Source organism: Numenius arquata, chromosome 16 (assembly GCF_964106895.1).
Source record: "Numenius arquata chromosome 16, bNumArq3.hap1.1, whole genome shotgun sequence".
Classification (NCBI taxonomy): Eukaryota; Metazoa; Chordata; class Aves; order Charadriiformes; family Scolopacidae; genus Numenius; species Numenius arquata.
This window is the reverse complement of record NC_133591.1, coordinates 13,307,059-13,321,004: the sequence shown is the minus strand read 5'-3', so window position 1 is coordinate 13,321,004 and position 13,946 is coordinate 13,307,059.

Genomic DNA, 13,946 nt, shown 5'->3' with positions numbered 1-13,946 from the left:
TCTTATTTGTATGTAGTGACGTTAATGAGTAACTCTTGTGGCGCTTGTGGATGGAGGTAAACAGCGAGCAATCTCTCTGGATTATCCTGTCTATTACTCACCTGGCGCCTGTCTTGATATCCTCAATGGTTTTATGGCTGATGCAGGCGACCCGGCGCTGGGTGGGTGTGTGTGTGTGTGTGTCGGGGGGGGGTGTCCGGCGGCGGTGGAGGGGGGGGGGGGGGTGTAGTGTGGGGGTCCAGCGGGGTGCCGGCGCCACCTCCCGGGCAGCCCGAGGAGTGCGGAGCGGCCCCCCGAGGGGACCCACGGGCAGTGGGAAGCGAGGGGGGTGGTGGGTACGGCACCCACCTGGGGTTAGGGAAAGTTGGGGGGGGGGTGTAAACCGGCATCCCCCGACACACACACACACACACCCCCGACCCCCGGGGCCGGGCAGCGCGGCAGAGCTCGGTGGGAGCGGAGCTGGGTTTTACCCACGGGAGTTTTAGTCCCGAGTCCAAAGTCTCTGGGAAAGCGGGGTAGGAGCGTGGGGCTGGGGCCGCACCGCCAGCCCGGGGGGGGGGGGGGGGGGGGGGGGCCACCGGACCCGTAGCGGCCCGGAGGGGGACACTGACACCGACTCCCGGAGCGGGGATGGGGGAGGGACACAGACACCGACACCGCCGCCGTCCTGCCGCCCCGCTCGGCTCACGCTCCGCTATTAGTTAATTATTGATTGATTACAAGTGAAAATTTATGACCCCCTTCCCTTCTCCCCTTCCCCCCCCCCCCCCCCCGGCCCCCTCGCACGCACACACGCTCCTGCCCTCTGCAAACACTCCGAGGGAGGCGGGAGGCGTGTTGTTGTTTTTGGCCTTGACAGCTTCCAGGAATATGAAATATTTAAGCCCTTCGGTCGATCTCCCGTACCCTGTCCGCCCTTTTGGGGTGGGTTTTTTTTTTTTTTGTTTGTTTGTTTGGGGCGTTTTTTTGTGTTTTTTTTTTCTCCCCTCCCCTTTCATGTCCCTGCTCGGGGGGCTCCCTCGGCGACCGGGGCCCCCTCCCCGCACACAGCCGGCGTGCGGGGGGCTCGGAGCACGCCAGGCCTCGCGGATCAAAGGGACCTCTCCGGCCTCCGCACAAGGGGAAAAACCACCAAAAAAAAAAGGAAAAAAGGTTGATTTCTTTAACGATTGTTCGTAAAAGTCTTGGAAGCAGGGACCATCCCGCCTCCTCCCTCGCCCCGGGCTGCGGGATTGCACCGGGAAACGATTTTTTTTGGGGGGGGAAGGCAGAGAGAGAGCTGGGGAGAAGGGAAAGGGGAAAAAAGAAAAGAGAAAAGAGAGGAGTTGCTTGAAATTTAGCTGCCGTGTGTCTGCAGGAGCGCACGCAGCCGTCCCGGGTGGGAGACAGAGCCGCGGGGTCCGCGCGTCCCGGGTGGGCAGCGGGGACCGGGCCGTGGTGGGATGTGCGCCCCCCAAAATGCCCCCACGCCATCGGGACGAAGGGGCACCCCAAGCGCCTCAGTGTGCCCGTGGGTGTGCGGGGCCGGGGGGGGGGGGTGGCCAGGCAGGGCGGGGACACACACACACACACACACACACACACACACACTCACTCACTCACTCACTCACTCTTCCCCCCCCGCCCCCCGCCTTGTTTCTGCATCTCCTGCTGCCCAGAAGCTCCGGTCACCGGAGCTCCACGCACGGATCCGCAGGGCTGGGAGACGGACGGAGGGACAGACGGACGGACGGGTTGTTTGTCGTCACGGGAGGGGTCAATGCTCTGATGTGGCGATTGCTTTGAGGCGCTGGTGCTTGACACGGCGGAGGCGAGCAGCCGTGGCACCCTGCGGGGGACCGCCCCGCTCCCTGTCCCTGTCACCCCGGCCCCGGGGAGCCGGGAAGGGGGTGGGGGGGTGCGCAGCGGAGGCAACCGGCCGGGCGGATCCGTGCTGGAGGCGCCGGGACGGCGGGGTTGGGGTGAGCTTGGGAGGAGGGGGAAACGGGGCGGGAAAAAAAAACAAACCCACAACCCCACACCTCCCTCCTTCGGCACCTACAGGCGTCTTGCAAAGAAAAAACCCCTCATCCCTGGGGGCCCGGTGGCACCCCCCCCCCCCGAGCCCACACCCCCTTACACAATGTACAGACCCTCCCCCCCCCTTCTCCCCCCAGGGGAGCAAACAGCCCCGCACAGGGACATTCCAGCCCTGTGGAGCTTAAGGCTCGTGTCGCTTTGTCGCCCTGACCCATCGACCCCCTCCGCGCATCCCTCTCCCCCGGCGCTGCGGGGGCGGCCCTTCACACCTGAACCCTTGGGACTGCGGGCGGAGAGAGACAAACCCAGCTGCTCCCAGTAAGAGCCAGCTCCGGAGGATGATGCACGGGGTCGGCTTGGATTTTTTTTTTTTTTGTGGTTTTTTTTTTTTTTTTTTGCTTATTTTTAGGGCTTTTAAAAATTTTTCCCAGCCGGCCCCAAACTTCCCACGTGCTTCTCCCCAAACCCCGCATTATTAGTGAACAATTAAGGCGTGTAAAAACACGGCGGGGCGAAGCCCTTCGCTTGAACTGGCCGTTCAAGGCACCATTGTAGCTCCTGGCTCCAGCGCCGGGGGGGGGGAAGCTGCAGCGAGTCCTCCCCTCCCGCTGCGGGCAGGGTGAGCCCCGAGGCCGGGTGAGGGGCTCCGCGGGCAGCGGTGGCAGCACCGGGGGCTCTCCGGTTACTCCCTCCTCATCGGCCACCGCTCCTCCTTGGGAGCTCAGCCCGCAGACACTACTTTTGGGTTTTCCCTTTTCTAATCCACTGCTTTTTTAAAAAATAGGGTTGTGGTTTGTTTTTTTTTTTAATGATTTAATCATTCTGGAGAAAATATTTAATTTTTTTTTTTTTTTAAACTCTCTCAGCCGAAGAAGAGTTCGATCTCTAGCGCAGGTAACCGCGGCCATAGTTCCAGCTGAATTTCACGTTGGGCTCACTAAACTTAGCTTCCCGTTGCCCCAAAATAAAGCCAAGGAAGGACGCTTTTCAACATGGCATTGAAAAAAAAACAAACCACAACAAAACAAACCTGATGATAGCAAACGGACCGGGCTGTGCCTGGCCCGACCCGACCCCACGGACACCCCCGACTCCCTCCCCTCCCGGAGCAGCCCCCCTCTGCCTCCGGCTTTTCTCCTCTCCGAAATCCTTTCAAGCTTTATTTCCTTGCGAGCCGCCAAAGCGCCACTGACAAAATAAAGTTAACAAGGAAATTAGCTCGATAGAAAAAGCCAGAGGTGATTCCCCCCCCCCTCAGATCTGCTCCTTCCAGTGAAGGTACGAGCAGAGCGGCTCCGGGGAAGCGGGGGGACCGGCGGGGGTTTGGTGTGGGGGGGTCCGGGTTAGGGCATCCCACCGACTGGACCGAAGGCTCGGTGAAATAAAGAACCTTTCTTAGGGCAGGAGGCGGCAGGGAGCTGGAAGGGTTTGCTCCAAGCTTTTGTGCAAAACGTGGAGTCCCCTTCCTGATCCCTCGGCAGGGAGGGGGGGGGGTCCCAGCCGCCGCAGCCCCCGCTATTGCGCTGCCCGATCGCGCTCCTTGGGAAATTTGTCACCGTGATCCCCCGGCAGGATTATTTCTCTCCTACCGTGAAACTTCTCCTAGGTTCTCTAGCATTTATTTTTCACAGGTTTCTCGAAAACTATTTTTTTTCCCCCCAGCTTTCCCTTGCTGTCAATTCGGGGCCTTCCCCGTGGATTTTTGAGGGACGCTTTTTAACTCCTCCGCTCTCCTGAGCCCTGTTTCAGCCGGTTTCCATTTCTCCCGACTCCGAGCTAAAAAACAAAGAGGAAAAAAAAAAACCCACAAACCAACCAACAAAAACCCTCAAACCTTAAATACAAATGTAAGACAGGTCAGGAGGCTCCCCAGCTCCTCTCGCTGGAGCGGGTGGGGGGGTAGGGGCTACCCCTAGGAAAAGTGAAAAGCTTGTTTTAATGGGCGGTCATTGCTAAATCTCACCTTAGGGCCAAAACGACTCGCGACCCATTGCCCTCCTTACGATGTATTTATTTGTCTCAGTGGCACCAGCCGTCAGTCATTAGTTGGGGGGTGTGTGTGTGTGTGTGTGTGTGTGTGTGTGTTTTAACCCGAGAGCCGCACCACGGTGGTGGTGATGGTGGTCTTGTGGCTTTTTGGTTTGTTTTAAATATGATTTCTCAACAGGAACCCGTCCAGAAGCGGAGGAATAACCTGCCTGGTGAAACGCGGGGGTGGGAACACGCGTGGGAGCGCAGGGAGCGACGACCCCTCCGAAAAACGCGGCTGTTTCGGGGTGAACAAGAGGGGCTTTGCACCCCGAAGGCTTTGCTCCCGGGAAAAGCGGCGCTGGGGCCGGCAGAGACTTTATTTAATGAACCTGGCGTTTTTTTTTTTTTTTTCTTTTTTTCGTTTTTCTTAACAATTACAAAGGGACAAAATAAAAAAGAAAAAGAAAAAGAAAAAGAAAAAGAAAAAAGCCCGACGGCACCAGCATCCGCCCCAGTCCCGGGCAGCGGGGCGAGCTGTCGCCGTCCCCGGAGGGGACCGGGGCGGGGGGGGGGGCGTACAGCCGGGCGGCAGCCACCGACACCCGCACTCCAGCGGCTGTGCTTCCACGCAGGCATCTCTGCGATTACAGACATACCATGTGCATAGCTCCAGAGCCTCTCCGGAGCTGTGTATTACTTTATTTAGATACGGCTCTCTCCGTACGTAACGTATCTGAAGCGCTAAGCAGCTTTATATATTTCAAATATTTGTATAGCTCAAATACACACATATATATGTCTCGTTATAGGAAGATAATGCGAAGAGATGAGGCTGTGGGAGCATTCCTTTCAGTTTGCACAAGACGTGTGCGGTGTGGGACACCGGGCACGGTGTGTCCTGTCCCCCGCAGCCCGCACACAAGCCAACCCCCCCCCCCCGCCCCGGCCCCGGCTTTCCCAGGCTGTGTCCCGCCTGGCCGAGCCCAGCGCTAACTCCCAGGCTGGGGCCGGTGTATTTGGGCTCTGTGTCCGGGTTAACTTTGCATTATCTTCGCTGTGGAGTGTCCTGGGTAAATTCAGCTCTCGTCGAGCAACCCCGGGCTCTCTCGCCATCCCCGGGGCGGCTTTGGGGAGGGGGTGTGTGTCTCTGCCCGTCGCCCCTCGAGGAGCGGGGAGCATGCGGGAACCTCCCGGGCTCGGTTCCTTGTGTTCACACCCCTTTTACAACCGGCTTTCTGGTTTGCTCCCTCTGCCAAATATTTAACCGGGGGCGGGATGGGGAAGAGAGATAAAACTTAAATTTCATCCTCTTTTCCCCCCCACTCCCAGCTCGGCATCCCGAGGCTCCAAATTCCTGCCGTGGGGAGGACGGACGGACGGTGCGAGAGGGCTTCCCTTGCTCCCGGCTTGTCCCCGGGCTCAGCCCCGGCTGGATGCGGGCAGGGGACCCCAGCCTCGCCCCCCCCCCCCCCCCCCCGTCTCACGCCGTCCTGAAGCCCCCCCTCAAATCGCGAAATAATGAAATCAGGGAATGATGAAACAGCGACAGGAGGCAGGACCTGGATGCCCCGCGCCATCCGCCCGCATATTTAGGAGGAGGAGAGGAGGGCGCTTTGCTGCGGGGGGTGCCCCCGCGGCCGGGCTGGCGGGAGCCGGGGTCGGGGGGAAGCGGGGCCGTTCCCGGGGCCGTGTCGCGCCGCTCAGCCGCTCCTGGAGTGCCACCTGGTGGGGACAGTTCGGCAGCACGGGCAGGGCTCGGCTCCGGGGGTCCCCGGCAGCCGGCCAGCCCCTCCCGGGAAGCGTCTACCCCAAAGCTGGAAAGAGAAGGGAGGGGGTGTGTGTGTGCAGGGGATTCCCCAACTGCCTGGGCGTGAGAAACGCTGAGGATGCCAGAAGCAGCAGTAAAAAAGGAAAAGATATTAATTGAAAGTGTTTCTTCTTCAGAGATTGAGAAAGAAGAGCCTCTCCTGAAAATCCTCTGTGCCCACCCTCCTTCTATCGGCTTGTAATCACTGGGGGGTGGTGGGGTGGGCTGAGAGCGTGTGTGCAAGAATGTCATCAACACCGACACAACGGCTCCTGGTGATTTCAGTGAACTCCAAATGAGAGACACACACACACACCCCCGGGTGCTGGGCATCCGTAGGGAAGCGGCATCAGGCCTGGCATTTTTGTAGGAAACCTCCCAAAGTTTTACAGGGGTGTGCGGAGCTGCGCTTGGAGCAGGAGGGCTCTTCAAATGACCCCCTCGCCCTCCCCTGGCTGCACCCGCGGGCTGGTTTGCGTGGCACAAGGCCATCTTCGCTTGGTCCTGCTGCGTTTCTGTTGCCCTCCCTCATATATCCACATGCGCACATGTGCTGAGCTATTTTGCATCCATGTTTTCGTCTTTTCTCATATGCTCACCACTTGCTCACTCGGACACATTTAGAAGCGCACGCTGGCCCAAAACTAATCTTTTTACATTTTGTTTCATAGTTATATTCATACTTGTCCTGTTTGTCTTACACTTTTTGCTCTCTCTTCCACACACACACAGTTATTCTTCATCAGCAGTTTGTCTTATTACATCCTTATTTCTGTTTTCTGTCTCCTCCCTTCTTGCAAAACTATTCTGCACCAGAAACTGCCATTTCGCATGAAACGCTTCGCTCCGGGACAGAGATCAACTTGCTTTGGTGGAACCGAGGGGCACTAAAATGTGAGAACAAGGATGTAAAAGCAGGAAGACATGCATCAAACTTCAGGGTAAACAATGGGAATGATATTGATTGCCTTTTAATGTGCGGTGGTCACACAATGGGGAAGAAAGCCTTCCCAGGGAAAGAAAAGACACTTGCCCCGCTTAAGAAACTGGTAGCAGACACATATGTTTCTGTGAAACTTCTGGACCACCGCAGAGGGGACCTTATCCCGGGGCTCCTGTAGGGAAGTGGCTTTCCAGGTCCAGCGGAGCTTCCAAATAAAGTGCTGGCCTACTTTCCGACTGTCTCTGATGAGTGATGAGAAATGGCTATTGTCCCTGCCCAGGCTGGTGCGCGCTCTCATTAAGGCCCCTGAATTGTGTGTGTGCATGTCGGCGTCGGAGCTGTTTGGCAGGGAGGGACGGGCAGGGAGGGTGGCTGCGGAAGGTAATTCCTGGGTTCCAGCGGCCTGAAAGGTTTCTGAAGGAGTGAAACCTCTTTCTGAACCCTTGGAGTCTCAATACTTCCAGGAGTGATGGGTGGGTGGGGGGGGGGGGCAGGATGATGGTCATGCAGCCGGGGGGATTCACAACCACCAGGGCGGCAATTTCGCTGGGAGCAGAAGGATTAATTTGAGAGGTACCAAAGTAACCCCACTTCGCTCCGTGGGTGTCGGGTTCTGATCCGCATTGACGGGGGTTAGATAATCTGGAAAACAGCCTTCCCTGCCATTCCTTAATGAGTTATCTCAGGTCCAAATCACTTTGTTTTCAGCGAGGAGGGTGTAAAGCACAAGGAAAAGTGTCAGGGAACACGAAGGCACAGCTGCTCTTTCCACTCGGGTAGCTGCGATCGGTTTGGATAATGGATATTCTGTTCAGCTCCTTCGAGGGGAACTTTGTGTCTCCAGCTCCTCGCTAAGAGGAGACGTGCTGATTTATCATTTATTTATTGGATTATAACCCTGGTTTACCGGTAATCAATTGCTGCTTTTTCAGCTTCCTCTTAAGTCACATCACCCCGGTGCGATCAGGGGGTGAGACCACTCCAAGTGCACAGAGGTTTCCCCTTCAAAAAAATATTTCCATCAGAGTTTTAGGTGTTAACGTGAGCAGCCAAAGGAAAAAAATGACAGCCGGGATCCGCTGTACTCTGTGGCTGGGTGAGCATCCTCCTGTCCCCTACCCTGAGCCATGGAGGGTGATGTTTTCTAACCTGCTCTCATGGCTCGGGGACCTGGGTGCTTTCCCCAGCTCTCCTCTGAGCCCCGTGCCCATCGGGCTCACCCCGCTCTCCTGCTTTGAAACAAGCTGTGACAGAAATGACACCCATTTCGGGGCTAAACCCTCTTTGTCATGGAAAAATAAAGGGGGGGGTGGGGTGGGGTGTGACTCTCTGTAAGCTCAGACAGCAAGGGCTTTGAAGGCCACCCTTTATCCCAAGCACATTGCTTCAATACCCCCCCCCCCCAAAACCCTTGAGTGGGACTTGACATGTCTCCGGCTGTGCCCCCCCCACCAAGTTTTATCCACAGGGCCCCGCGCTGCAATGCCGGTGTCCCGGCGAGGCCCCTCACTGCCTGCTCATCCCGGTGGTCCCCCTCGTGCTGCAGACCTGGGGCTTTGCACCCCTGAGAGCCAGCACCCAACGGGGACCAGCTGTGGCTGATAGAGGGCAAATTAAGGTGTGAACTTGCTGCAGGGAGGAAGAGGGACCCGAGTCTTTATAAGCTTGGCTCAGGCCAAGGAAGGGTCTTTTCTAAGAAGGCTGCAGAGTTGAAGGAGCTGTGAGAGGCTGTTGAGAAGACCTGGGATGGGGAGCTCTGGATCCACTCTGGAGGTAGGAGGCTGTTTGGGAAGCAATGGGGGTTTGGTGTAGGTACGCTGCTGGAAATGGCTGCTGTGTGGTTTCTTTGCTATTCTGGAGAGCTATGAGGTGGGTGTTCTGCTGGAAGGAGCCCTGCTGTTTTGGACTTGCCTTCCCTGTGGCTCAGAGGGCTCCAGGGACTTGGTGCTTCTGGTTTCTGCTTCTGCGAGGACTGAGCAGAGACACAAGCAGGGTGATTTATATGGAACAACTGAAGCATGGAAGAGAAAGCTGCTCTGTGTAAAACTTCAGTCTGTGTGTGTGAGAGCTAGAGGGGGTGGTGGAGGCTGGTGGAGGATCCCTGTGGTGCTGCTTCTCCTCCCTGGGCTGCTGGATTGCCTGGGTCCTTCAGCTGATGTGGGGTCTGTTGGCCTTCAGCTCATGGCTGTGAGTGCCAGTTGGGCAAAGTGTTAAAGAGTAGCAGGGCGTCCAGGTTTTTCCATGGTGCCTGTGGAGATGCCTAGCTGGTTTCCTTCCCTGCTGAGGCTCTTCCGGACTTACCTTTGCTTGTCTGTGCGACTCAAACTAGAGCCAAGCAAGCCCAACCTGGTTTTTGGTCCCCAGGTGACAATGTGTCCTTGCAGGGAGATTGCAGCCAATCTGTTCTGCACCTGAAAGTGGATGTGAAATGATTTGAGTTATACATGGGGTCCTGTAGTGTCAGTCTCTTGTGCTCTTTGATTTTTGGAGTTCCTTGGCGGGAGATCAAAGGAGGCGGCCTGGATTTGGGGAGGATGTTGAAACTCAGGGATGAGTGTGGCAAAGATCCTGCTCCAGAGTCAGGAGCATAGCTGGGAGGGAAGGAACTTGATAAACGAGTGACAGGCTGCCTCTAGCTGGCCTGGCAGCCTTTTATCATCCTGCAGGCATCTGCCAGCCTGGCTGGGCCGTTCAACACCTGCTTTCTTATGTGAGAAGTCCCCAAACTACCTACAGTGTTTCTTATTTTGAAGGACCTCAGTCAGGTAAAGCATCAATGTGTAATTTTTCCATTCTTGGTGAGGCACACCCCGGTAAATCTGGGACAGCCATCTGCTGATAACGATTGCCACTTGGGGCTGTGGGTGCTCTGGGGCAAGCGCTGCCAGTAACCAGCACACAGGAGCATGGCAGTAGTTGTGACTGGAGCTTCTGGGTGTTACTCAATGCTATGGTCTTGTATGGTCTGAAATGGAGTAGAAATAAATATTGTTTTTAAAAAAAATTCCCAGGGAACTGTGATCTTCTGGCTTTAAAGCAACCGGTTGCACCCTCTGGAGATTTAATGTAGCAAAATGAGGGGAAAAAAAAAAAAGCTTGGAAGGGTGTGAAGGGAAAGACTGGATGAAGCCATCTTATTTTCTGGTGCCTGTTCTCATTAATCCCAACTGCTCTCCCATTGTAGCTTGCAGCTTTGGCTGGATATCCTTATGTGTGTCTCTACGTGGGTTTCCCTGTGCCCAGCTTGGCCAGGCAGCTCCATTTTCTGCGACAGCAGGTTTGACTGCAAAACGGGTTGGGAACTGAGCCAGTGACTTGTGCTGTGCCTGAGTAGAGACTTGAATCAAGGTCTCCAAAGCTGGACTGAAACCTGGGCCGCTCAGTTTGGATTCTCACTATGCTGGTGGTTGATGTGTTTGATGGCCTCAGTTTCCCCCTTCTTATTGTAATGTGCCCAGTGGTCTTCAAAACTGAGCTGGGCAGTCTAGCTCCATGTCCTGAGTCTGCAGAACATGGGGAAATAATCATGACATCTCCTCCTAGAGTCACTAAATGAGACTCTGCATGAGTAAGACCTCTTTCTGTTGGCTTTACTGAAAATAAGCCTTGTTCCTGCAATATTTCTGAAATCTACCTTTTCCTGAAGATATTATGGCTTGGAGTTGGGTCTAGCTGTGATTTCTGACTAAGAACCTGTTTGCCTTGGGACCTGTGCTGTGGTGGAAGGAGATCCCCTCCTGAGGGGGGGTTCAAAGTGTATGTGATCCTCTATATGCTCACTGACTCTAGAGGCTCTTGGGGTGGTGGGGCTCCTTGACTGTAGATACAACTGTGAGTGATCTGAAGTTTGTGGGGGGAATCTGAAGATGTACTAAGACTTGTGGGAAGAGCTTTCCTCTTCCAGCACTGCAGAGAATCAGTGGTGTGGGCATGAAAAATGCCAGTATTTTGGATCAAAGGATCAGGCAGTTTAAAAACATGAGTGTGCACTAAAGAATGGATTCCATAACTTTGGCTAAGATTTTTTTGCTCAGCTCCCTTAAAAATAAAATCTCCTGGGTGTGGGCACTTCTCCCACCAGCAAAGCCTGGTGTTGCACTGGCTGTTGGTTGTGCTAGGAGCCATGGACTTGCAAAAATCTCCTTTTCCACTGGGAGCATGGATGCATCTGACTGTTACAGCTTTTGTGTGTATGTGAGCCTTAAGCTGGAAGTGGGCTTGAATTGCAAACAGAGGGGCAGAGGCTTTATCTGGGGTCTCCCTGCAGGTCTTGAAGGGTGGTCAGCCTTTAAAGGGGGCAAGATAAACAGATATGTTGTGTGTGTGGGATGTGCTGTGTCTGCTTGGCTGTCTCAGTTCTTTGACTAGCTCTAGTGGTTAATAATCCCTCTGAAGGGTCTCATTTGCCATTGCAGTCTTCAAAGCTGTAGATACCTCTGTTTGTTGTGGGCTTTTGTCACTGGGCTGCAGAATATACTCATCTTTGCCACAAGGCAATTCCAGACACCTGATCATTTGAGGAAATACATTAGTTTTCCTGGAAAAAAAAAATTTATTGAGTTAATTTGCTAGAAAATGAGATGTTGTATGTAGGAGCGAACAACACAACCTTCTAGGCTGTGTTACGTTCCCAACAGTCTACATCTGCATAAAAGTTGGTGAAGACTAGAAGCATAATACTGGCTTATCTTCATGTCAGGAGCCCATTTTCCTTCCAGAAGGGCATGAGGCAGGAACAATACACCTACACCAAATCCATTGTATGGATTGCTGGCCTCCTGATGACTTATTGAAGACCTGTCAGTCTCAGGTGGAGGTGGGGATGTGTGTTCATTATGGACAGGTACTTCAGCTGAGGGCTGAAGAGCCAGTTGCTGGGTTTCCAGTGGGTAGATAGACTCAAGGTCTCTGCCTTGACACTGAGGGAATGGAATCTTTTGTTCTATTTAAATCACTTTAGGAAGAAGGAGGTTATTTTTGACCCAGGGCTTAGTGCACAGAAATGGCTTATGTACACATTATGTGAAACGTAATTTGGAGAGTGTCTGCTTTAACAAAAGAATGGGTGTAGAGGTGTTGGTGTGTAAATCCTTAACTTTGAAGGAGAAAAACCCCTTGGAGTTAGCAGTCCTGATCCTTCCGAGTGTGGTTGAGAGGTGCCAGGCTTGGTAACTCAAATGGCTTTCTCATGGTTAATCAGCCTGCTACCTTGGCGAAAGGCAGCAGGCACCTTTTTGGATTAAGAAACTTTATATGCTGTGTACATAAAGACAGTAAATAGAGGAGAGAAAGGAGCATATGCTGCTCCTGGTTTCTCAGAGGTAGGGCTTGGAGCTGGGGAGCCAGTGCTGGAGGTGATGGCTGTGCTGGAGATGCTGGTTTGTGCTCAGATGTGGCAGGATGCACATCAGGCTCCCATCAAGCCCATGTTTGCATAAACCCCAGGTGAACGTGCTCGTGTTTTAAGGAACTATATTAAAATATGCCACTAGATGGCCCCAGGAAGAAGCCGGTTCAGGCTGCGGGGCCCGGGGGAGGGCAGCCTCCAGCAGGCACCTGGCCGGTCATCTCCCTGCTCCGGGGAAGGGATGGGGCTGGCAGGGTCCAACTGCCAAAACACCCCTGCTGGGGAAGAACCAGGGGAGCACCCAGGGCTTCCACATGGACCGATCTTTCACAGTACCTTCTGATGGGTCTTGTGCCATGGGAGCATGCTCCTGGGGTGCAGGGAGGTATGGTGCCTCCTCAGAGGATGGCATGAGTGGCCTCTTCTAGTGTTGTGCCCTATCTCGGTACCCATTGTTGAAATGGGTGGCAGCAAACCTGGCACAGGCAGGTGGCTCTATAGCCTGGACGGAGGTCGGGTTAACCGAGTGGCGCAGTCCTAACCAGGTTGGAGAATTAGCCAGATTTCCTGGACCCCTGGGTAACCCACAAAGAGCACCCTCCATCTGAAACCAAATTAGCAATTATGCCTGAAGTCGATGTTAGGGTCAGTGGGACATGCAGCCCTGTGATGAGTAGACCCCTGGTGCCTGCTGGGACTTGGGTTCAGGGCTGCTCTTCAGGGGGCCATCTTCTAGCTGAGATGCTGAAGCAAGGTGCCTTTCCTTCCTGCCACTGTGTAAGGGGACTTTAAATGCTGACCTTGCAAGGGGACAACAAATGTCTTGTGTCCTGGTTACAGTCATGGTTGCTACTTCAATTAGAAGTAGGATCCCAGCCAGATATAGAGGTCCTGGTATAACTCTGTGTCATCTGGAGGGAAAAGTGGTAGCTGTACTCGTTTCTAAGGAGCAAATGGTCTTGTCCCAGGGTTAGCGTAGAGCCTGCAATGTGCTTATGGCCTGTACTTCAAACCTCAGTCTCTGGGATCCAGGAGGGATGGGAAGCTGTGGAGGATGTAATCATTATCTTCTCTGGGGTGCTGCTGAGCTCCTGTGGAGGCTTTAATGAATGGAGCCTCACTGATGGATGAGATAGGAAAAATCACTAACCTGGGGAAGCAAAAACCAGTGCCTGGGCCATGCCATAGAGTGAGCCTGGCCTGGTGGCCCTTCAGGAGGAGCTGGCTGCTGCAGAAGCCGGTCAGGAGGGGAAACATAGGCAGGGAAGGAGCTGTCTGGAGCTGCCACAAAGTCAGCTTTCTGGGACGTGCTGGCACAAAAGCCTGCGCTGAAATGAGATGTCGGAGGCTTTGCAGTGCCAGGGGCGGTGTGAGCGCTGCCAGGGAGGGCTGTGGGGCAGGTTCCCCCCCGGGGGCTGCTGAGGCTGCTTCCCTGCCCTCGCACCTTGCCGCCGGCCGGGGAAGTACCTGCTCTCCTGCAGACAGGGAAGCTGCATCCCTCTTCCCTCTGATATGGACTCCATGTGCAGCCTGAGGCGAGCGGCGCTGCTCTTCCAAGCCAAGCTTCGCTCCCGAGGCAAACTGGAATGGGTCCAAGGGTTTGTCTGGTTTCCTTTCTAGGCTTCCTCCCCTGTTTAGTGGGATTAATAACACCTAAGGGTGTCAGAGTTAATTACTCATCAGGTTTCAAGCGCTCTGAAAAAACCCTGTGCAATCTGTTGTTTGAATCTACAAGACGCTGCTGCCTCCTGTCTCCCAGAGCAGTGGTTGATGTCGAAGGACTGAGGTCCCTTGAATGACTTTGTTTCTTGAGGGACATAAGCTGGAGCCCTCAAAAGATGCTAAGAGCTCTCTGC